Source organism: Sciurus carolinensis, chromosome 3 (assembly GCF_902686445.1).
Source record: "Sciurus carolinensis chromosome 3, mSciCar1.2, whole genome shotgun sequence".
Classification (NCBI taxonomy): domain Eukaryota; kingdom Metazoa; phylum Chordata; class Mammalia; order Rodentia; family Sciuridae; genus Sciurus; species Sciurus carolinensis.
The window spans coordinates 66,119,279-66,143,225 of NC_062215.1; the positions used below are offsets into that span (position 1 = coordinate 66,119,279).

The window sequence follows — 23,947 nt, forward strand, 5'->3', positions numbered from 1 at the left end:
CCGCGGAGGGGCGGGCGGAGGGCGGGCCGGGGCGGGGCGCCGTCCGCTTGGCTCCGGAGGCGGTGCGAGCGGGCGCTGGCTGTGTCCGCCCGCCGAGAGCCGCGGGGCGCGCAGCCTTCCTGATGTGTCACCAGCACGTGGAGCCAGGTCGGGAAGAGCGAGTCAGCGGAACCCCCCCAACTTTCGAGGGGTCTCGCTGCCCCTCTTCTTTCCCCGCTGCTCGGGGCGCAACCCCCTTGGGGAGGGGGCGGCGACGGCTCCCAGGTCCGGGACAGGTCGAGCGAGGCCATGGCCCCCCACCAGGCTGGAACGTCGGGGCGCGGCTACACCCTGGTGCCCCGCAGCGGCACGGGCTCGGCCGTGCGGGAGGGTGCGGCGTGGGGCCTGCGGCAGAGGCGCCCGCGGCAGCAGCGCCCGCGGCTCGGCCCGCACCCCGCCGAGCTGAGCGCAGGTAAAGAGGCGGCGCAGAGCTGGGCCTCGCGCGCGGCGTGGGAGCGCAGCGAAGTTTCTCGGCGTGTAACTCTGGTGCTCCGACGGGAATGCGTTGGAGAAGGCCCGGTTCCCGCACTTCCCCCTTTTCCAGCACAGTCCCGCGGCCTGCGCCGGGGCGGCTGGGGTGGCCTGGAAATCGCCAGCATCGCGTAACCCTTGGAGAGAGGGTTTCGGAGTCTGAGGGCCGGGATCGGGCGGGGCAGGTGACTTCTCTGGGGGATGCCACTGGGGGAAACCCGGAGCCTCGGCCGAGCAGAGCGCGATGCACGAGCGGACCCAGCCCAAGGAAGCCCGTCGGGGCGCACCGCACCCCGAACTCCGCGGCGGACGGGAGCTGAGGACTGGGTCTTTGCGGGCGAGATGAGGGTGTCCGTTCAACTGGCCTACAAAGTCCCAGTCCTCGGCCCCCCAGGACCGGCGTCTCCTCCATGCTCCTCGCCCCAGGCCAGCCTCTTCCCGGCCCGAGTGTGCACAGCACCCACACGGAATGGTCACTCCCGCCCGGCCGCCACCTCCCATGCCCACACAGGAGAAAGGGTGGCCAGTAGCGCTCGCCGTGGCTAGGTGTGTGCATTCGGGGCTCCCTGATAATGGAGGGAGAAATGGTCTCGCGTTCGGAAGTGTGAGCCGGTCTTTGCCTGCGGTCTGCGCCCTCCCGACTGGGTAGGACCTGGAGTAGGATTTGAGGTGTAGTGGGAGAGAGCTCCCGGTTGCTCAACCGGCCGGGCCCAGCTGCTTATGGTGACTTGCCTTGCTGCACTTCCAGAGCGGCAGCTTTGAGCTTCGGGCTTAATTTTGAGACTTGCTCCTGGGGAGGTGGGATGGGACTGTGGAGGTTTAGACCTGACTCTTGCGCACCATTTTTTTTTTTTAAGTTGAATTTTTTGTGGATATGTCTCTGACTGGGAGGTCTTTTGTTCCCTGACATATGCAACGCTGCCCATGCAAGCTGTCTTGAGTTTTATGCTGAAATTCCCCTCTTCCTTAAATTCTATTCGTTTCTCTAGTAAGTTTGCTTTTACCCCCACCCCAAAGAAAAGCTCCACCAACTACTGAAACTTGGATTGCCTGGTGTTGGGATCCCCCTCCCCTCCCCGTGGTCATTTTGTGTTGTGTTTTGACTGTCTTGGCAGTGTGGGGAAATACTTTGGGGGACATACACTGAGGTGACTTGAACTGTGTGAAGGGCAAAATTGACAAAACGAGGCACCTCTGGCCTCCTCTTTTTTGGCAGTAGGACTCAGAAGAGATTTCTAGAAGCATGGAGGAGGGTGAGGGAGAAACCAGCCTGGCCAGGTTGGCCCACCTCTTGGAAGTTGTGCAAAGACCAATAAAAGAGACATCTTCCCACGGGCTCCCTGACCTCTGTTTAACATGTAGAGTCCTCTTAATAGGAATTTTGATGTTGTGGTCTCTGACCTGTTTCGGTGGTAGTTAGAAGTAGAAACAGAGGGGAGCCAGGTGGGGAGGGCAATCAGAATTGTGGAATCACTGGGGTGGGTTTGAGCCTGGGAGCCCATGGAGGGGCATAGCCCTGCCCTGCAGGCAGCCCATATTTTGTCCATGCAAGTGTTGTCCTGCAAGCTCTAGTTGATGGAACATGCAGGTGCCAGGAAAGAGGTTGGCCATGAAGTAGATTTCCAAGCATTTTGATTTTTCAATTTTGAGACAAAATCATCTAGGACTAGAACTGGTGGGAGTTTGAACCAGAGGGAGTTTGACCTGGAGGCCTTGCCCCTAATTAAGAAAAATGCTCTCTGTGGGGCACTAAATCAGGTTGAGAAAATAAAAGTTCTCCCTTTGAACCAATGCTTCTCCCAGCCTTGGGGATCAGTATCGAAAAGTAAATGAAATGGAAATCTCCAGAATATTTTGTGGTCATAAAATGTCCACAGGAATGGGCTGGAGTAATGAGATGCAGAGAAGCATGCCCAGCTGGCTGCTTCGCACCTACCCTGGAGAGGACAGGCTTGGGAACTGTGGGTTGTAAATTGCTGGGAATAAGGTATGAGGAGCCCGGCAGCACCCCGGTGCCCTGCAGTTCTCCTTCAAACTGCCCTGTTCTCTCTGGCCAGGGCCTTAGGGACTTTTAGGAAATGACTTGATGTTTAATTTCTTCGGGGGAAGTCAGTGATTAGGTTTTTCCTTTTGGTTTTTTTTTCCTTTGCAAAATGTGATTTGAATCAGCCAGGCTGTGGGCTGGGCTAGCCTGGTCTCCAGCAGCTGATTTCTGCTTTGATTTAAGCCAGTGTATTTTGGAGTTGTGTTTTAGTTGAGAGCTTTGTGACTTTTTTGCTGTCCTTTGGAGTTCTCATAGTGTCCTGCACTAGATGCCTCCTTCCTGTCCCCAGCCCTACTTCCAAATCATGAAGCTACCTCAAGGTTTTAAGGGGAAGGGCTCGAACATCAGACTTGTTTGCCCTGGAGCCTTCTTCAAGAGGCTACTAAATGCAAGGGTGAAAGCTGGTGGGAGGGGAGGATTTTAGCCAGACCCCCAGGGAGACCCACTCTGACTCCAGGTCCTGCCTACTGGGAAGAAACTTGCATTCCCTCAACTCTTAAGTAAATTGCAGCCTGGTGAATAATTAACCTCGCCCTTCTAGTTTTTTTCTTTTTTAAAAATAAAATTCCAACTTATTGAAGATTTAGAGATCGATTTTTTTGCCCAGCAGCATTGGAATGACAAAGAATGTATTGGGAGAAGCTGGTCTTCTTGTCTTTACCCTCAAGTCCTAGCCACTTTGGAAGTTCTGATACTTAAGAATGCCTCCAGGGTTTTCTTGGTGGCCATCCCTGCCCAACCTCTGAGCTGCTTCCTTAGATCTCTTTAGTGCTTCCTCACCCAAAGCTGAACCCTCTGAGCCCTCCTGGGTGTTAACGATTCTATCCTCTACTTTGTCTAGCGACAGCTTGGCCCTCTCTACTTCTTGGAGTTGATTCCCCTGCCAGGCTGGTTTGTGGCTCTCTGCATGGTCTGGTAAATATTTGGCCACTCTGAGTTCTTCTGCACAAAAGCACAGTGCTCCTAATCTGTGATAAGTCCCTGACAGAGAGTTGTTTCAGAAGGGAGGGATCATTTTGGTTTCCAAGAAGGTTTTTTTTTCTTGGAAGCAGCCCAGTGAGAGCCACAAAGGTACACCATGGGTCCAGATGTGCTGGGATTCCAGTTCTAACTCCACTGCCAGCTGGATGGCCTTTGCCAAGTGACTTGTCTGTGTCCCAGTTTCTTCTTGTGAAATGAGGGTTATGGCGGCAGCTACCTCATGAGGGCTGTGTAAATGTATATGCAGTGTCTGATGCAGCCCAGTGGATCTTCTGTGGGTAGTCCTTAACCCTTGGGCTTTTGTCATTTGATTCTGCTTGTGTATATGCATGTTGGTTGAGAAGGGTGCAGAGTGAATGAGACTTAGGCTTGTGGGTCTGGCACGTTCTCAGGCCAACTCTGTAGCTTGTAGACTTATGGCCCGGGCAAGTTATTTAACCCTTCCTGTAGCAGCTTTGTAATCAGAAGGCAGGCATAATACCTAGGCACCCTTCTCCTATCCAAGTCTCAGTTCTTTCAGTTTTTGTCTACCACCTGTGTGCCAGGGACTGGGCCAAGCAGAGGCTGGGATGATGCCAGAGAGTAAGATGGACTTTTTCCTTCCTGTCCATTCTGGCTTTTACCCCAGCCCTGAGAGCAGATGCTGGGTATTGGAAGCCCTCATTTTATAGCTGAGGCTGAACCCAGCGGGTTCTCTCCCAGGATCTCACAGCTGGTTTGGGGGGCTGGACCACAGCCTTCTGGGTACAGCCTCTCAGTTTGGAAGCCAGCAAGCCTGAGCTGCAGCACAGGAGGTGAACAGGTCTGGATTAGCCAGCACAGTCCTTAAAGGAACCCTGGTTTGCAGATGTGGCTCCTTGCACATCTGTTCTGCAGTACAGCCAGCCTGGAAAACCCAAAGACTCCTCCACTTCTGACACTGAGCATATTTCATGAAAGGTCCCAGGAAAGGCATTTGAATTGCCACGGCAGCTCCAGGCTTGCTTGGTCACTGGCCCAGTGAGCAAGCTCAGCATACTCTTATCAGGGACAACAAAGAGGACAAAAAAAAAAAAAAAAAAAAAAAATTGACATTTAAAAAAACAAAAATACTGAGAGTAATCATTAGGTGGGCCCTGTACTCTTTCATGGTGCAGTGATGTTTTTATTTAGAATTTAAAATAGGTGTAATCAGCTATCATCTTTTCAGTGATTGAAGCTTTGGTAACCTAACTGGCCCTGGGCAGAAAGAAGACAGGGCTTACAAAAAGTACAAAGCAGGTGACTTCTCACCCACTGGGTGCTCCTTCCCTCCCTTTGGCAGAGCCTGGTAAATTTTGAAATCTCCTTGTAGTTAGACCCCTGTGTTTGCTTCCCAGGAGAAGTGGGGAGAGGAAGGTGCCATGTGGAAAGAAGTGTGCCTGATTTTAATCTCAGCTGGGCTTGAAAGCACCCTTCTCTTTCAAATGGGCAATTGCACTGAGTAAACTGTACTCTCCATGTAGCCTTAAGATTCCTCTGAGAGTCTGAACCAGGAGGTGCAGATGCAGGGGAGGGCACGGGTGGAACCTGGGGCTGTGGTTTGGAGCAGTGGGAGGGGTGTGGGAAGGAGTCAGAGATGTGCAGCTGTGAAATTTGGATCAGTCTATGAAGGCTTTGTGGTTCATTCTCATGAAGCTTGCTTCCTCTCACTGGATTTCTACCCTGGGGGAATGTGGGGTTCAAGGGCAAACGCTGGCTTCTCCTTGGTGGCAGAGGCTTAAAATCTGGTCTCCCAAGCAAATGCATAAGAAATAATCCTCTGTCTTTTCTCTTTGTATGGTAGAGCTCCTCTTCCGCCCTCCTAAAGAGAATTAAGTTGCTTTGCACTTATTTGCTGATAGCACCTGGCTTTCCAGGAGACTGTCAGAGACCAAAAAAAAAAAAAAAAAAGCTTTTCTACTTTAGACAGGATTGGGGAAAAGGCATGGACTGGAGTCGGAAGCCTGGCAGTCCTGGGAATTAGTGGGTGGGGTCAGTGGTGCCTCCTGAGACTCAGTTTCCCTGCCTGATAATATATGCCCACTTTGCAGGGCCTTATGCGGATTGAACAAGAATGCCTGTGTGAAATGTCAGGCACATGGTAGGGGCCGATACATGGTAGCTATTCCCAAGTGACACCAGAGTTCATCCCCAGGCTTGGAGGGCTGATGAACAAACCCAAGTGAAGTCAGGGCAGGACGACCCAAGGCTGGTAAGGCTGCTTGCTGGCTGGCTATCTGGGGATAAAATGCTGGAAGAAAGGCAGGTCCTTGCCAGGGTGGAGTTGGTTCCTGCTTCTTCAGGGAGATTTGCCTGGTACAGCTCAGGAGGGGCAGGTGGGGCCAGAAGCCACCCACTTTTGCAGGGGTGGCTTCATGCGATCCATCACTATGCCAGAGCCTGTCCAAGGGGACAGGTCAGTGAGAGGAGAAAGGTGATGTTCTCCTGAATCCCTTCCTTCTGAGCTTGCTGCTTTGGACTTAAGAACATGGGGGCAGGGCTACACTTAAAAAAGAAAATGTGTCTTTTCTCTTGGAAGTTTGAGGGTGATTAAACAGATACTTGGAACTAGGACTTGAGTATAAGCAAAATGTTAATCTCCAGTGTGCCTGGCCAGACCCCTGTATATATATCTGGGAAAAAGTCAAGCTGATCACTTGCTCCCAGCTGGTTGGTGTGGAGGGTGAGCCCTTCCCAGACCCGAGACACACACTCATTCCTATTGTCCCATGCCTGGTGACAGTAAGCACTCATCTTTGCTCAGGTCTAGACACACACTAACCTTAGTCAGATCACTGAATGCTAAAACACCTGGCCAAAGGTCACATTTTGACAATGACCCTTTTTTTTTTTTTTTTAGAGAGACAGGCTTAGAGGTGGGTAGTGCCAGGGTACTAGAAAACTACTTTAGCTTTGACCCTGGAAAGGGGCAGGGTCCAGGATCCTGCCTTTGAATGTGAGGGGTAAGGATGGCGCAGGAGGCCACCTCTGAAAATAGAAGTAGCCCAGAGCCTGAGTCGGGGAGGGGCTGCTGCCAGCCTATCTTGGCATTCTCCCTTTCGTCCTTTTGGTGTATTTTGTTGTAATTAGACAAGTTGTGACAAATATCCCATTGCTCTTTGGGCCGGAGAATTGTCAGGAGTCCTGCCTGGAAACCCAGCCTCATTCACTTGGGAACCATAATTAGGCAAGAGAACAGTTCACGGGCCCTTGATTCAATAAAGACCCTTTTATGATGTTGGTTTTTCCCAGAAAAATAATACCACTTTGCTCCGTTTATTGCATTTAGATGTGTAATCATATTAGAGCTGAGCAGCCCAGGGGACTGAAGTTACGTACTTGAGGTTTTCACCAAAGCCCGTTACCCGGTCTTCAGAGGGAAACAGTGTCCTCAGAAAAGAAGAAAATGACAAGGAACGTTTTTGAGGATTTTCTTTCTTGGCATTTAAGAGACATTTTCTCCCTTCAGGGTGAGAAGTGACCCAGGAAAAATCCCCGGAAAGTGAAACATGACTGGCTCGTGGCAGTGCAGGCCCCTGGGGCTTTGTGCAGTCCTGCGTTGCCCATCTAGGCACTGCATGCTCAGCGGGGTTGCTCCCCGTCAGGGCTTGTCCTATCTGTCAGAGGGGTGGCATATGCCCCTTCGGTGAGGATTCCCAGTACCCTAGCTTTTCTCCACAAGCACGGCCCTCTTGCAGGCACTGATGTTTGCAGGTGTCTGTCCTCTGCCTACTCGTGCTCTCCCAGTGAGGGGCAGTCAACCTTGACTAAATATAGCCTTGAAGTTCACCAGCAGCATTCAGTTGGTTGGAGGATGTGCCAGGCTCTCATGACATTAGACACTTCTAGGCGTTTGGTGTTTGGAGGGATGCCCTGCCTAGGATCCCCTTGGCACATGGCCACCTCTTTTGCCATCTTGCCCCCAGACCTGTTGTGAGGCAAGCTAAAATAGTTTCCCAATGACAGAGTAAAAGCACTCTCAGAAATCTGCTCAGAGCCAGGGTGAGGGAGAGATCACCAATGGAATCAAGAACGTCTTTCCCAATTCGGGAGTTTAGAAATCTTAGGCGATGAGGAAATTTCTGGTAGTCATTCGTAGGACTCGATTAAGAAACAGGGTATGGCATGTCAGAATGCTAAAATCTTGTTGCCTTTAAAAGGGGGAAATGCATTTTATTCCAGAACATCTAGTGGGAGTTATCACTGGAGTATCTTTTCAAATACTCTTTAATGCATCAGAACTGCATTTTATAGGGGATGGTTCATCTGTGCATAGATAATGTGTATTAAAATATTCTTGTCACTCTGTCTTCAGTTGTTGAACCGTATACTTTAGGCTTTCTGGATGACATGCTATTAAATTATGTGTGTGTGTGTGTGTGTGTATATGCATATATACATAATGTGTATTTTTGCTCCCCCCCACACAAAGGAGTATAATTAGAACATCTGAAACCAGATTATCCAATTAGTACATTTTTTTCTAATTAGCTGTTAGGAATTTGTGATGAGATAAATTATTTTAGATTTCCAAATGGAACTTTGGCCACAGGGAGGCTCTGAGAAATACACAAGGGAGAAAAATAATGGATTTTTTTAAGTTTCGGTTCCCACCTGCTCCCTGAAAAACCTAATCCACCAGACAACAAGTTTATTGTACTTGTCCTGAGTAAACAGTTGGAAAAGCTATTCATTTAGCATCAGTTCTTCTCTGCTTTTGATAATGAAGCATGCAGGCAGAAGTTGGCATTAAATAGTACTTTCTCCATTTTTCAGCAGTAACGTCAGTAGCTGTTCACAGGAAAACCAGTCCTGGTGGTGTGAATTCATTCAGGGTGTTTTCTTTGTGCTGTGTGTGCTTTATGCTTGGTAGCTAGCAATGATGGCTTTCTGGCTGGGTATGTCCAAGCAAGTCCAGAAAGGAAGTCAGGACCCACCATTTGTACTTTGTAACTGTCGCTGAGGCAGCCCACTCCCGTCTCAAATTCTGAACTCCAAAAAATTCTTAAAGAACCAAAAGTTGCTTTTGTAACTAAATTCTTAGAAGAACCTGACCCAAACTGACCTGAGTCTATTGTGGTCTATATTTATCCTGGGGAGCGTAAATATTCATGAGTTTTCACTGCAGAGATATTAATACATTTGGTTATAGGTGCTGCCCTGCTGGGGTATTGCATAATATATGGCACAGGTACCACAGTCCCTTCCTGAAACCTGGAAAATCCTGATACACATCTGGCCTGAAGGTCTAAGAGCTTGTGGCTCTATTAATGCAACAACAGCTTTGCTCCCAGAGATGAGACAGAGTCCAGCTCTTCATGGCCCATTTTTCTTTCAGCCATAGGAGGAGGCTGTGGTTGATGGAGGGTCCAGCAGCCAGTGGTTGAGTTGCCCCAACAGCTATGCTTCTGTTACTGCAGGTGACTTGGCAGCCCCCATATCCCTCAGAGTCCTTTCTCACTAGACCTTGAAAGCTAACAGGTTTTGTTACAGGTTAGTATACATCAGCCGGTGCTTGATGTATACTAGCAAATATTGATCAGAAATGGGCAGCATGTTATTTCTGTAAAGGTCTGAGTAGTAAGTATCATAGGCCTGAGGGCACGATCTCTCTCTTTCAACCTCAGTTCCTGTCTTACAAAGTGGTTCAACCTACTATTTTTCAGCTTTACAAAATGTGTGAAAATACACATGTAATAGAAACTATACTTAGAATTTGTATCTTTTCCTGGGCTAGCTGTATGCAGTTGTACGATGCTCTCAGCTACTGCAGCGCCCAAAGGGAAACTCCCAGACAACCTCTTCTGCATGCACTGTATTGCTGAACTATGATGCTAGCTAGGTTAGGTGTGGCAACTCTATTTTCAGCTAACGATATTTTCAACATACGATGGGGCTTATCAGGCTATAACCCCATTGTGAGCTGAGTAAGTACTTTCAGTCCATTAATTTAGCCTGGAAGCCTCCACAGGAACTAGATCAATGAATGAGTACACCTGTGTTCTAATAAAACTTTATGAAAACAGATGGCAGGCTGGGTTTGGCTTGCTGGCTATAGTTTGCCGACTCCCAGGCCAAGGGATAAAACATTCAACAGATGCTCTTCTTTGCCATAGTGCAGCCCTGCTATCTGCTTGCCTGGTCTGCTTGTCTTGTTTCCTCCCTCAGTGCCATTGCCTCCAAAGAGATAAAAGTGTAGCTTTTCCTGCCAGCACCCACCCCTTACCTTGGCTCCTTCAAATGGTCTGGAAACACGGATGAAAGGAAGGTGCTGCCCTGCCTGGACTGGCCTCAAGAGTAGAAGTGTGTGTATTTGTGTGGACAAATGCATTTGGGCCCAAGTCCAGCCTTGCTGAGGGGCACTTGGGCCTCCACCCACTGATGAGTTTGGAAGCCAAGCCAAGCCCCCAGCAATGGGCCAGGCTGCTCCCTGGGGAGCCAGGCTCAGGAGTGGATGTGGGGCATGGGGGAAGTCGAGGGGCTGCGTGCAAGTGTTCTTACCAGCAGAATTTCTGGCAGAGAGAGATTGTGAATCGTAAACCCAGTGGCTCCAACGCTGGCTTGTTCATCCCCCACCCAGAACATCCAATAAGGGTGGGTCTGGCCAGTGAGGCTGAAATCCAGTCCCCTGACCTCCACAGCCGGCTGGCCTGGAGCAGACTGACTGGAGAGGGAGAAAGGAGGGTGGGACCCTGCAGATGTTTGGCCCCTGACTCTTAAGCAGGTCTTTCCAGGATCCAGGACTGGACCCTCCTCTCAGCCAGCCCCTGCCCCAGCAGCTTCACTGTGGGAGAGATTTCCCCCAAGACATTTTGGGACTGCTGCCCTCTGCCAGGACCACCATCTTGGCCAACCAGGGTGGGGCCTCCACATAGTTTTCTTTCTAAAGCAAATCCAAACAAGGGCAGCTATCGAGTTGGCTTTCCCCTATTCCCCCTTCTATCATGGTTTTGTGGGTTGCTAGCTATTTTAGGGACTCTGTGTTCAAGTGGAGCCTCCTCATCCCGCAGCTCCTTGGTAAGTCCTGATGGCTTGTCAGCCCCAGAAGAGGGTGCACCTCAGTCATCAGTGTGTGGCCAGCACAAGCCGTCAGAGTAAGGACTTGAAAGGCCCTTGGAAGTGGACTTGGTGACTGGTGATGGGTTTACCTCTGCTGGCAAAACCAAGCCCAGGAAGGGTCACCTAGCATGACGTGCTGTCAGGGACAGCCCTCCTGACCCAGTCTGAACTGTGATAGTAGGATGACCCAGAGCAGTTCTTCAACATGGGTGCTCCTGGGAATCACAAAAGGAGCCTGTTACCAATGCAGATTCTAGGGCTCTTGGGTGGCCCTGAATCAGCGTTGTTGAGCAAATTGGACTACAGGGACCCTGTGCTCGAGGGGTAGACCTATCCATAAAGCAGAGTGTGATGAGTGTTAGGACACTGGAGTAGGGAGAGAGGGGGACTAGGGTCAAGCAAGGTCACCCAGAGCTGAGTGTGGAAACTAGCAGGGGATGGTGATGATGGTTAGTCTTGATTGAACACTTTGGGTGCAGCCAGGCACAGTTCGAAGCCCTGTACACAAATGAACTCACTCAGTCCTCCCAAAAAGCCCCGTCTCACAAAGGGCAGACTGAAGCACAGCCTGGCGAGGGAGCTTGCCCAGGCTTGTGTGGGCAGTAGGTGGTTGGCCCCTCCCAACCCAGCGCTGCAGAGGGACTGAGCAGTGGGACTGCCCAGGGAGGCTGCTGGAGCTGTGGGGATGGGGCGTCTCAGCAAGCAAAGCATGATGGGATCATGTCCATGTGGCTCAGGTGGCTCAGGTCTGCTTGGGTTTTGCTGGTGGGGTATATGACTGTGATCTTGGTTGGTGCAGACAGCTCTAGGCAAGATGACAGGTGTCAAAAGGGCAGTTTGGGAGGGCCAAGGCTAGAGTTGGCCAGCAGGCCCCAGAGTGTGAGGGTAAAAGGTGCCATGTCAGTGAGGTGCACCCCAGCCCCTGACCCAGAACTCTTCTCATAGGGAAGCAGTCTCCATGATCCAGCCCCTGCCCTTGGCAGTGAGGGGAATACATTTTTTTTGGAGTCTGACGAGCACTTGGTATACTTCCTTTCCTTCAATGCCTATGTCTCCCCATGAAGTAGGGCCTATAATTCTTTTTTAGAGATATGAAAGCTGAAACTGGGGGAGCAAAATAATGCACATGTGGTCACACAGCAAGTAAGCAGATAGTGACCCCATTCTGTCTTTTTAGGGCTGTGCTTTTTACCACAGTGGGGACCACATGTGTTCAGAGAGGCTGAGTGTTTTGCATCAACAGTACGAGGGTCCATGCCCAGACCCCTCCCCTCCAGTGAGCAGGCTGCTGGTGATCAGTGGGCAGAATGGCCTGCCGTGGGGCTTTCCTGGTCAGGGCCCTGATGCTGGGGGTTAGTCTTGTGCTGTCCTGGTGGCTTGCCTAAGCTGGGGACAGAAGACATTATCCCTTTAAGGAGAATCCTAAATAGGCCTGAGTCCTGGAACCACCAGCACTCAGCGGCCATCCCTTTCTGACATCCTCCTCCCTCATTTCCCAGCAGTGCCTGTCAGCTTGTGGATTAGAACCTGAAAACTACCTGGGACATTCCAGAAATCTTCAAATGTGTCTTTGTTGCACATCCTTGGTGGTTTGGGTAGAAGGTGAGGGGTGGGCCTACCTTTCCACTCTGGGCCGCACTCAACCTTGCCTTTCAGTGAAAAGTGGGGCTGGTATAGTGGAGAAGCGAGTGTGCTAGACTGGGATCCAGGTTCAAGCAGCAACTCCCCAGGCTGCACTGTACCTGGGAGGTTGCAGCCTCTTGCTCCCACCAGGGCTAGAGGACCTGAGACTAGGCCTTGCAAAACTAGTTCCTTTTTGCTTGGACTTCGAAATAGGAGAAAGGGTGGTGGGAGCTTCGCTTTGTCCCTTTTGCAGAGTGACAGCATGCTGTCTGCTGTAGAGAAGCAAGACCAGAGTTCAGGTGCTCATTCCTCTGGGAGCCAAACACCTGGATGTTCTTCAAAAGGAACAAGGGAGAGCAGAGCACGGGTGCAGGGATACACACTTATAATCGCAGTAACTTGAGAGGTTGAGGCAGGAGGATCTCGAGTTCAAAGCCAGCTTCAGCAAAAGCGAGGTGCTCAGCAACTCAGTGAGACCCTGTCTCTGAATAAAATACACAATAGGGCTGGGGATGTGGCTCAGTGGTGGAGCGCCCCCAGGGTTCAATCTCCGGTACTGGTCATGGGACAGAGGTGATCCCTCTTTCCTTCTTGCATCATATTAGGCCTGAGACCCTCCCTTGGCCTCTTGGGGCTCAGTTTCTCCAGGGTGGGTCCATGCCACACCTGTGACCCTTTTCCCTGTTCTTGTCACATTCCCTAGTTCTAGTCACTGGACCCCTGTGGGCAGAAGGCATCCAAGTTCTGAGTTGGCTCTGAATGAAACAGAGGCTGGTCGTTCCTGGGTGTGCTGCGGGAGGCTAGTGAGGGTGGCTGCTGGGCAGGGCCCAGCGTGGAAAATGTGGCACTGTGGAGACCCTGCAGCCACACTACCCGCCACAGAGCTTCCCCCAGGGCTGTGGACCATTCACCTACCTGGGCCAACTGGATGACTGCCAACTCGGAGAGCATTCAAGGACAGCAAGAAAAATGAGGGACTTTCAGGGGCAGCTGTGTTTTCTGACTCAGTCATAATGCCCCTAAAAATCCTTATTGTTCTTGCAGTGTGCATCAGGCAGAGGTCACCAGCTCCCTTTGTCCCCCTGGTTCCTCTGGGACGGAAGGAGTTTCCTGGACTCATATTTGAATGTTACCCCCACACAGCCCAAATGAGAGTCAATGGGGACTTGGTGATTATTGAAACAATTTGACTGGCATATTGATTTGCATACATTTTTACATTTTTTTTTCCTTGGGGTAGAGGGTAGTGAGGAAGGCAGAATGTCACTATTGCAGGTTAGAGTCCAAGGAGCACACTGGTGTCCCTGAGTCACATGCAGTTCACAAGAGCCCAACTGCACATTCAGTGCCTGAGGAAGGCCGTCCTCAGAGCCAGTTGCACTAAAGCAACCCTGGGGGCAGGAAAGGATGCTCCCCTCTCCTGAAATTGGGGCAGGAGGAGGAAGTCACCTGGGCAGAAACTTGCATTGCCTTTTAGAATAGAAGGAGCCTCAGTCTACTCTCTGAGACTGGGCCATTTTGAAAATGTGGTTGCAACTTGGGTGTGGTGTCACAGGTTGGACTGTAATCCCAATAAGGCAGGATGATTGCAAGGACCCTGTCTCAAGGGCTGGGATGAAGCTCAGTGGTAAAGCGCCCCTGGGTTCAATCTCCTGTACCAAAAAAGGGGGGGAAAGTGGTTGCAGTGATTGGGGACTTGCCCCTCTGCTGAGCCCCTGGAGCTTGCTTTCTCTCAGCTGGATGTTTCCCATCCTTTTCGCTTCCTGGGGCTCTTCTGTTTGCAGGTTCCAGCCCTACCCCACAGATACTTTGACTGAGCCAAGATCTTATCTAAGGGTTGCTGGGGGAGGCTGTCAAGCAGTAGACATACCTTTTAAAACAGGAACCACTTTGTGACATGTCACTCTCAACCAGTGGTATCAGTCCACAAAAGTGGCACCAAATCCCAAAGCAACTGAATCTTTCTTTCCAGCCCAGGTTGGGCTGGTGACTTTCCCACAGATGGGGAGGTTTGCAGAGCAGCAAGCAGCATGTGTCCTGTGTCTTGAGGACCTCAAGGGTCAGCAGAGGAAGTTCATCCTCAGTATTCCTAAGGTCCCAGGAGTCATCACCTGAGAAAGATGAAAGCACTCATCACCCGAGAAGATGGTCTCCAGTGCTGGGCATTTGTGGGAATTTGACCGCCCTGACTTCACCTCCTGCCAGCCTAGTCCTTGCTCTGTGGCTCTAGCCCCTCCGCCACGGCTGTGCTTCCATGCCAGCTCTGCCAGCAATGACTTTAAGGGCTGGAGCCACAGCCACCTCCTACTCGGAAATTAACGCTCCAAGGTAAAGTTTGAACACAGATGGTATTTATGCCTTCTTGGTGAAAGACGGGGGAGGGGATCTCATGAAATGAGCAGCTCATGCTGCCCATGGACAAGGGTGATGCAGCTCTTACACAGGTTTTTGCTAGTATTGGCTGACTTTCTCCCCTCCCCTGAAACCTCTTTGCCCTTCTACCCTTCCATTGTCCCCTCAGTGTTTTTTCTTTACCCAAAACATTTGTATAAGACAGTACATCATAAATGAAACTGACTACTGTTTCCCCCAGTTGTAAAATAATTGCCTTCAAATGCTATAGAGCATTTGAAACACGGAATTGCTTTCAGGTGCCATAGAACATTCATCAAAAGTGGGGAGAAAGGTTCCACTGATGAACTATGTCCTTCCTGCCTTTCTTTCTCTCTGCCTGCACACCCCACCCTGCTAGCAGGATTGGGACTTTTGTAAGAGGCAGGCCCCTGTCCCACGTGGGCCATGGTCCTGAGACCTCAGGAGCTTTTCTTTTCTTTTTTTTAAAACCAAGTGGAATGTGCTGTGGCTGCCACCAGCTTCCAGCCAGGAAGCTCCAGGATTTTTCTGGAGGGAGTTTAAGCAGCCCTGGATCTCTCCAATCTGGGATTGATGGAATTATCATTGAGGATGAAAGATACAGTGGTGTCCTGACTTATGGTGGAGTGGGCTCCTGCAGTGCTTCTTGACCCTTGTTTTAAACTAGTGTTTAAAAGAAGAAGAAGAAGAAGAAAAAAAAAGTACCTGGCCCCCAACCAAGATCAACTGGATTGAACTGCAGGGGGTTAAGAGGAGCCCAGGGATTGGTATCTTGGTTTTTGTTGTTTTCCTTGCATTCATTCCTTAGGTGATTGTTTCTGACTGCCCTCAAGTAAGATGAGAAAGATCCCCTCCAGCTTTGCCTGCGGAGCTGTCCAGAGGGATGTGACCATTGCAGTTGACTGGCTTTCACTTCCATTATTTTCTCTACTGCTTGGTCATCTTTTGATCCTCACTTTCAGACAGAAAGCCAGCTAGTGACATTGGAGGAACAGACACAGAGATAAGATATGGCAGCGTTGAGGTTTAAATCTGCAGTTCTGACCCACAAGGTCAGAGCTGTTTCAGTAATAGTCCTTGGTATTCATAATTAGCATATATAAGAAACCTATTATAATGCTTGATATTAAGCAGTCATCACAGTGTCCCAAGATGTGACCTTCCCTTAGTTTCCCCATGACTGCCTGTTGCACTGTCACCAGGCCCAGCCTAAGCAGGGTTTAGCCCCATTTTATAGAGAGGAACAGGCTCCACACTCAAGAGGTTGCCCCAGTCACCCGGCTGCTGGGTGGCAACGGCAAGATCTGCCTGCTGCTTTACCTGCTCAGATGGCCAGGAAGGAGCATCAGCCCTGCAGGGGTTCCTAGGTCTCCAGGAGTCTGTCCCTCTCTTATCTCCTTCCAAGCTGACTTCAGAAGCCCAACCTGAGGGCTGACTGGGCAGGCTGCCCGTGCAGGGAGCAGAGGATGGCACGTTGTCAGCTCCAGGAAGTGGTCAGTGCTTCCCCAGTGGTCTGCAGAACAGAAAGTGAACTACGTAGGTCATGGTGGGTGGGGATGGGAACTGGGAGCCTGGAGCTGAGAACACCACTTTGAGAGAGCCTGGGCTCTGAGCCAGGACCTCAGGCTTCATTTGCAAAGGAGGTCCCTGAGCACTGGGCCACTCCTTCCTTGTCCTGGACCCTCTCCCATCTCGGCCTGGCTCTTGCTCCTCCCACCACCCCTTTGCAGCAGGGTGTGCACCTTGGCAATGGCCATCTACAGAGGTGTACTTGGCCAGTGCTTCATGGGAAATGGGGCAGGGGGCATGTGCTCAGGACTTTCTTGCCTACCTTCCCTGGGGAAATGGGGTTGCCCTGCCCTCAACCTGCTGTGACTTACTAGTAGCACCCTAGCTGCTATAGCCATGACTGAGATGAGCACTTTGAACACGGGAGAGGGAGGGGACAAGCTTTGCTCTGGAGTCTGATCAAGGGCAGTCACTTTGCTGAGGGTCTTAGGGAAAGGCCTGCATCTTCTCTGGGCCGGGTGCCTCATTTGTTTAATAGGCATGAGCGTTCCCTGCAGGAGTGTCTGCATACAGACATGAAGTTGCTGCCTTTCCCTTCCAGGAACACACTTGAGTGGAAGACACTGGTGCCTGGCGTGGGGAAGACGCTCTGTAGGTGGCAGTGGCATTGCACTGCTTGGGAGGTGAAGTCTGAGCCTCCACATGGCGATTGGTGCCTTCTGACCTCGGTGCTACAACAATGACCTTTCTGGACAGTCTGCTCTGGCCTTCTGAACTCTGTTGGGATAGTGGTTCTGGATTGGAGAGCTGCAGTTCTGGCCTCTTCGCCTTCCTCCTTCACCAGCTGCTTGGGGCATAGATGGCCCAGAATCCATGGGCTGGAAGTGCCTCCTGCTGGACTTGACTCGTGGGGAAGGAATTGGACACAAGAGTTAAAACAGAAGGTGAGCCCACAGGAAATGGCCCTGGGCTGGCGTGAGGGTCCATCCCTGGTGGCCTGGTCATTGCAGGTTTGTCAGGATGTAGGAATGGCATGACACCACCACCCCTGGGTCTTTGAAAGAGATCCATTAGTTTTCCATGGCCTTTTTTCTGATAATACTTCTTTTATCTTCGGGGATCACCTTCCCCCTACCCTGGATTCCTGGGTTTGGGTGTGTCCGCTCTCACCTGCTGGCTTTAGAGGCATACATGTGATCCAGGTCTGGACCCAGACTCCCCCGCAGCTCTTCTGAAGCAAATCTGGGGGAAAGAGCCTTTCTCTTCCTGTGGCAGTTGCTAAGTCCATGGGAGGAAGCCTGAAACTGCTGGTGACCAAGCTCTTATCCACTTGACAACGAAGCCAACAACGAGGAGAGAGAACTAAGATGGAGAGACACTCAGTGCAACCAAAGCCAACTGCATCCCTGCGCTATGCAGATTGAATGAGACAGTGCATATCTTTTTTGCTAAAACTAGCCTGAGTTGGGGTTTGTCACAGAAATGTTCCCAATGCAGGCAGGGTTTTTGTTTTTGATTTGTTTTTTATATCGACGTTTTGAGGTATATTTCCACACAGTGAAATCCACCCATTTTAAGTGAACATAAGTTTTGTCAAGTGTGTATGCCTGTGTAGCTGCCACCCCATCAGATGGACAGTGTTTCTTCCTCCAAAATGTTCCCTTGTTGCCCTCCAACCTCAGATGACCACTGAGCTGCCTTCCTGGAGCTTCCTTTTGCCTTTGTAGAATCTCATCCAATCCCTAATGTAGTCCCGGCTCTGATTTCTCTTACTCAGCATGTTTTTCAGGTTCATCACTGTTGCGCGCAGTAATGATCCAATCCTTTCTATTGCTGGGTAGCCTGATGTATAGATGTGCCACAGGTTCTTTATCCACGTATCAGATGGTGGGTATTTGAGCTGTTTCCAGGTTTTGACTATTGCAAATAAAACTGTTTTGAACCTTCATATCAGTCTTTGGGTGCGCACTTCAGGTCTTGTACGTAGTTGTTGGGCTCATTTTCCAGTTGAGATGAGTTTAGAGGTGGAATGACCTGTCCAAGGTCAATGGCTGATGATCCTGGGACTGACACAGTGATGTGGCTGTAGCGGGGCATGGTGTTGGGTTGTTTCTTAACAAGGGTCCTCAGGAGCCGTTGGGCTCCTGGTGCCCAGCATGGTTGCTGGGAGGAACTGCGAAATGAGCCGTGGCCTTTGTCCTGGCTTTCCACCCCACTAAGCCAATGTAATATGGTTTCCCCCTGTGGATTCCAGGGCTTGAAAGATAAAGTCTAAATAGACTGCATTCATGAAGCCAAATGTATTCCTTAAGATGTATCCAGAACTGCCTGTCCTTCACTGGGAGCAGCAAGTCACAAGAAGAACCTGGAGGTGAAATCATTCCAGCCCCAAACAAAGAAACCTTTTGTTTGTTAGCATTTTGGCTGGGCACCAACACAACAGGGGCTCCTCCCGGAGGATGTCAGGTTGGTCACCCCAGTTTACTCCCTTTCCCAGATGCTTCACCTCATCTCTTGGTCTCTGCCTGGGTCAGCCTGTGAGGGTCAAGGGGGTGCTTCCTTGATGCACATTCTGTGATTCACGGAGTCATCCCCATGGGACTCTGAACCACCCTTGGGTCCAGCTGTTCTGGAACTAGAGGCACCTGTGGCTCTTTGGTCCTCTGAGCTAATGTGTCCTTTTAGGCTGCAGTCTGGCTTAAATGGGGAAAGAGTCCTAGCTAGTACAGCTTAACTGTGACATCAGCCTTCGGTGTCCCCCCCACCCCCCACCCCCTGCCATGTCACCTGGCAAAATCAACCTGTGTCAGTTTACTTTCCCTTCTAGGGCCCAAATACTAAACAAAATACACCTATTACCTCAAACCCTCTTAGTAACCCTAGAGGGAGGTACCATTACCCACACTCCACTGTCATGGAGACATCCAGTCACTGAGCTCGGGGGTGTGACATCTGTACACCTTGCATGCTGCCTCAGAATTTAGCTCCCCCTGTCCACCAAGATCTTCAGCTGCTTGTTCTGCTGTGGCCGAGAATCCCACAGGTTCCCACAGTCCCACAGCTGAAGCCAACCTGCTGCTATTGCAGAGTCTGACCCCCACCAGACATCAGCCCAGGGTATGGGACCAGCTCTCAGATGGCTGCCAGAGGGACTGGAGACTGCAAGACAGATTCCCCGGGGAGTTGGTTCTATGGGGTGAACTTTGAGCAAGAGGAGAGGGGAGGGTAAATTCCTCCCCATGCTCGCTGGGCTTGGTCATACGCCATCTTGGGTCACTTCCCATCCTTCCCCATCTTGCTTTTCCCTCGCTCTTGCTCCCTGGAACTCTACCTTAAGGCACGAGCACCTAACCCTTGCCAAGGGTTCTGTTTTCTGGGGAGCCAGGCCCTCCGGCTCCCGGGTCTGCACTGCACTGCTTCAGTAAATGTTCGACCGGAGGACAGGTGCATGGAATGTGAATAAATGACTGAGGTACATGTTGTCGATGTGGGGACTGGAGAGTGGGGAAGGGACAAGACGGGTGCCACATCCACCAGCAGTTACTCCCCTTTGCCTCTTCCCCTCCGTTCACCAGGCCTCATCAGTCAAGTCCTCTCTGACCTTCGGCTGCTTCAGAGGCTGTGACTTCCCCACCAACTTCTCTTATCAGGTACAAGGGAATCTACACGTGGCACTGGCAAGGTACTCAGCCTCTCCAACCAGGTTTTCCCATCTGTAAAATGGGGCTCTGAGTAGTCTGTCCCCATAGGACTCGCAGGAGGCTTGCCTTAGATTTCCACCTGGCACACGGGCCTAGGGGCAGCACTGAGGCTGCCTGTCTAGCCTCACCTCTTCCACCGCTCTTCCATTCTCCGTCTTGGTCTCCACTAAGTGAATGGCGTCGTTCCCTCCTCAACCCATTCCCAGGCCTGCCACCAGAGCCAGGACATCACCATACCCTGCTCTGACCCCAAGAATGGGCTCAGGCCTGGACATGGGACCTAAATCCAGCCAGTGATCGAAACTGCCCCCGAGTTCTGCCGGAACAGTCAGGAAGGAGATGCTTACTCTGCTGAGATCATTAGCCTGAAGTCAGAAGAGAGTGGAACCAAGAGATGGAGCAGACGCAGGGCCTCGATGATGTCCTTGCAGCTCTTAGGTTCAGCCGTGCCAGAAGCTACTTAACCTCTGGTATTTTTAGGAATGAAAACATCAGCCCAAATTTTGCTTGTTTTTAGCTACTGAGTGTTGAACCCAGGGGTGCTTAACCACTGAGTCACATCCCCAACCCTTTTTTATATTTTATTTAGAGGCAGGTTCTTGCTGAGTCGCTGAGGCTGGCTTTGAACACACCATCTTCCTGCCTCAGACTCCTAGGCTGCTGGGATTGCAGGTGCATAATACAGCCCCCAGCCCAAAAGTTCCTTTTTATTGACTTAAACCAGTTCAAGTTGAGTTTATTACTTAAGACTGAAATGGCCCTAATAATACAGCAGATTCTCTATAGGTGATATTGCTGCTCTTGGAATTAATGTCATTATAAACAAAGAAAGATGCAGCCATGGGGATGCTTAGGCTGGTCCCCCCAGGGGCCACTCTGCTCTTCACAGGTAAGACCCGGGCCATCAGCTCCCTGAGGGCGGGAACTTGTCCTCAGATGGTGCTGATACCCCCTAGGTGCCTGGTGTCTGGCATACAGCAGGTGAGTAATAAATATCTGTCAAATGACCAGTTGAGGTGGACACCATGGCCCACTGTTTCCCCCGGGGTGCCCTGCCTTCCAGTTCCCTTGTGGTGGGGACACATTTTGCTCTCTGCTTGTCCTTGGCTGACCTGAGACCAATGGAGTGGCTGCCGGGAGACTGCTTGGCAAACTGATCTCCCGTCTTCACAATTGTTTTCCTAGAAAGTTTTCTTTCTAGGGCTTCATTCATCCTTTTATCTGTTTATAATTCAATTAAAAAATCTTTATCATTGTGTCCATTGTGAGGTACCAGAGATGTAAAAATGAATAACGCTTTGCCTGCCTTCAGGGAACTTCTGTTCTACTGGGGGTGTATGTTGATGAACTTGGTTCCATGGCATTGTTGTAGGCATTTGGGCAATTTTCACAGACCAGATAGTGAAGGAACTCTAAGCTTAAGACCAAAATATACTCCTAAGTCATAATGAATACAGCTCATCTGTGGCCAAAGGGAAGTTGGCCATGTAGGTGAGCAGCCCTGGGACCCAGAATGGGAAATGCCCACTGTGTGCCAAGCTCTGTACTTGGCTCCCCATCAGATTCATGCCAACTTGGAATCATTGTCCCATCTCACTAGTGGAGAAATAGTCTCCAAGAAATGAAGTTGTTTCGCTGAGCCAAAAGGGAGTCTGAGTATATCACCGTGTTGTAGCAGGGAGCCCCAAGCAGACCCCAGAATTGATAAGACTTCTCCGCCAGCAGTGGGTCATGGACTGTGGGCTCCCACAAAGCCCACGTGAATATCCTGTGGCTCCTCCCACGTGCTCCTTGGATGATGCTCCTTGGATGACAGCAGCTGGACTCCTTGTCTACCTCTCTCCTCCCGGTTCCCGTCACAGCTCTGAGTTGCAGTCATCTCCACATCATCTGCACCTTGCACTTTGTCCCAGGAACTGGCCCAGGGCAGATCTCAGTGCCATGAGGATGCGGTCTTATCCCTTAACATCTGTTCTTTCCTCCTCACAGTCGCAGCTTCCTCCTGACTTGGAAAACTGCTGTTTAGTCATTCTGTCTGTTCCTGGAGTATTTTAACCATCCAGGTAACCAGGTGGTCACCTGATCCCATTGAGGTCAATCATAGTCTGTTGCACCTGGATTGTCCAGGGACTGAACATGTGATCTAATCGGAGTCCTTTCCTGGAACATTCCTAATTTTCCCCAGGGACCCAAGCTGTAAGGATTTGACTACTGGTGGAGAACCTGAGTCTATGAAGCCCTGAAGTTGTCTGCTGAGATACACCCTTCTGCATGTCTGTGTCTGGTTTACATAGAGCAGTAGATTCCCACTCCCTTTTTTTTTTTTTTTTTTTTTTTTGGTACCAGGATTGAACCCAGGGGTGCTTATCCAATGAGCCACACCCCCAGTTTTTAAAAATATTTTATTTAGAAACAGGGTCTCTCTATACTTGGGGGCCTCACTAAATTGCTGAGGCTGGCTTTGAACTCCTGATCCTCCTACCTCAGCCTCCTGAGGTTCACAGGCATGCATCACCGGGCAGCTCCTTTTCACCTTTTAATTAGCATCAAAATAATAACAGGAACATGCTAACAAATAAGGAAGAGAGCTTATAAAGGAAATCACAGACTCCTGCCCTTTTCACTCCAGAGACAATACCACATATTTCCTTATGTACTTTTTTTCCTCCTGGTTTCTTCCATAACTCTCAATAAGATGCTCACATATCTATTTTGGTGGTTTATTACCTTAGACCAATATCCATTGACTTTTCTGTCAGATTCATGAGACGTTAGCTTACTTACACTCCTAACTTCCTCTCTACTTGGAACTTTATAGTGCACCTGAGCATCGACCTACTGATTACCTATATTTAAAGGTCCATTTCTCTTGTTCAACTTTAAGCCACATTTCTTTTCTGCCCCACCCTTTTTAGGACAATAAGAATCACTGATGCCCCCACTGTCTCCTCTGCTTATCCACACCCGCCTCGTCAGCTACTTTTTTGCACTGTGCTATTGACCTTCACCTTCTGTTCTGCTCCACCATGGGGTTCTTACAGCTTTGACCACAGGTTGATTCAAAAGATGAAAAGCCCAGACAAAAGCACTTTCTTGATAAGGCTGAGATTTGAAGCACCCTTCCCTGTAAACTCCCCTTTTAAGCCCAGCTAATTTGACCTGGTGTGTTGGGTGCAGCCAAGGCGTCCCACGTTTTGTTGAATTGGAGGTGTCCATGTGCCTTCAAATGCATGCTGGAACAGAGCTCCCCAGGGCCGCACCTTCGCTGTCACACACAGCCCTGCGCTCAAGGGGGCGCTGTGCTTGGTGTAATGCACTGCTGTCACCACCTCGAAATTCCTAATGATTCAGAATATGCTCTATGGTCATGTTTATCTAAAAAGAACAATTTAAAAAATCATTCATGATTTTTAGCAAGAGGGCCCACAAATGACGTAGCGATCCTGAGCTCACCTGTCCTGCTGGAAGAGGCCTGAATCTTCTAAGAAACCTGCTCTCTCCTTGGGACTTTCCAGGCACTTGGGAGGAAAGGCAGAGCCCTTAGGCAGGTCCTGAAGCAGCCAGGAAAAATTCAAGTGAGGGGCGTGGGCCTGAGTGGTAGCCATGTGGATGTAGGTGAGGCCAGGCTGGGCTTCTCCCAGCTTCTTGTTACTGAGGGGCAACCGACCTCCGTGAATCTTGGACAATTCTGGTTTGAGGGAGGCAAGATTATCCCCATGCTACATATACAGACATATTAGCTGAAAGACCTGCTCAAGCCCTGTGCTTATTAATGGCAGGTCCTCCATTCAAGCCGGGACCCACGTGCTTCTCCCAGACCAGCGATGCCCTTCACGTAGCAGAACTGTGGTTGAGTACTAGTTCTGCTCCCAATTTGCTGTGTGCCTTTTAGTGAGGAACTTGCCCTCTCTGGCCCACTTCCCTCAAGGGTCCTTTGAAGGAGATAAGTTTTTTTGAAGTTCCTTTCAAACAGAATCACTATGTAACCCAATAGTAGAGGAGGGGAGTTGGGTTTTTGTTTTTTTTGTTTTTTTAACAGATGAAGCCCAACTAATCAATGCAAAATGAATGAAGTTCAATTCCATTTTTCAATTTTTAGTGAATTAATTGCTTGAAGCATTATTGGTTGCTAACATCAGAAGAAAAG

At 50.3% G+C, this 23,947-nt stretch overlaps 1 long non-coding RNA gene across 2 annotated transcripts; it reads left to right on the forward strand.

Annotated features, from left to right (window-relative positions):
• Window positions 1–101: 101 nt before the first annotated feature.
• LOC124978892 (uncharacterized) lies at window positions 102–19,517 on the forward strand. Of its 2 annotated transcripts, XR_007107571.1 has the most exons (5): window positions 102–451; window positions 14,190–14,545; window positions 16,701–17,986; window positions 18,354–18,565; window positions 19,437–19,517. It is a non-coding gene; the product is annotated as an uncharacterized LOC124978892 (long non-coding RNA). The 2 variants fall into 2 exon arrangements; XR_007107570.1 differs by lacking the exons at window positions 18,354–18,565; window positions 19,437–19,517 and having other exon boundaries at window positions 16,701–18,239.
• Window positions 19,518–23,947: the final 4,430 nt, after the last annotated feature.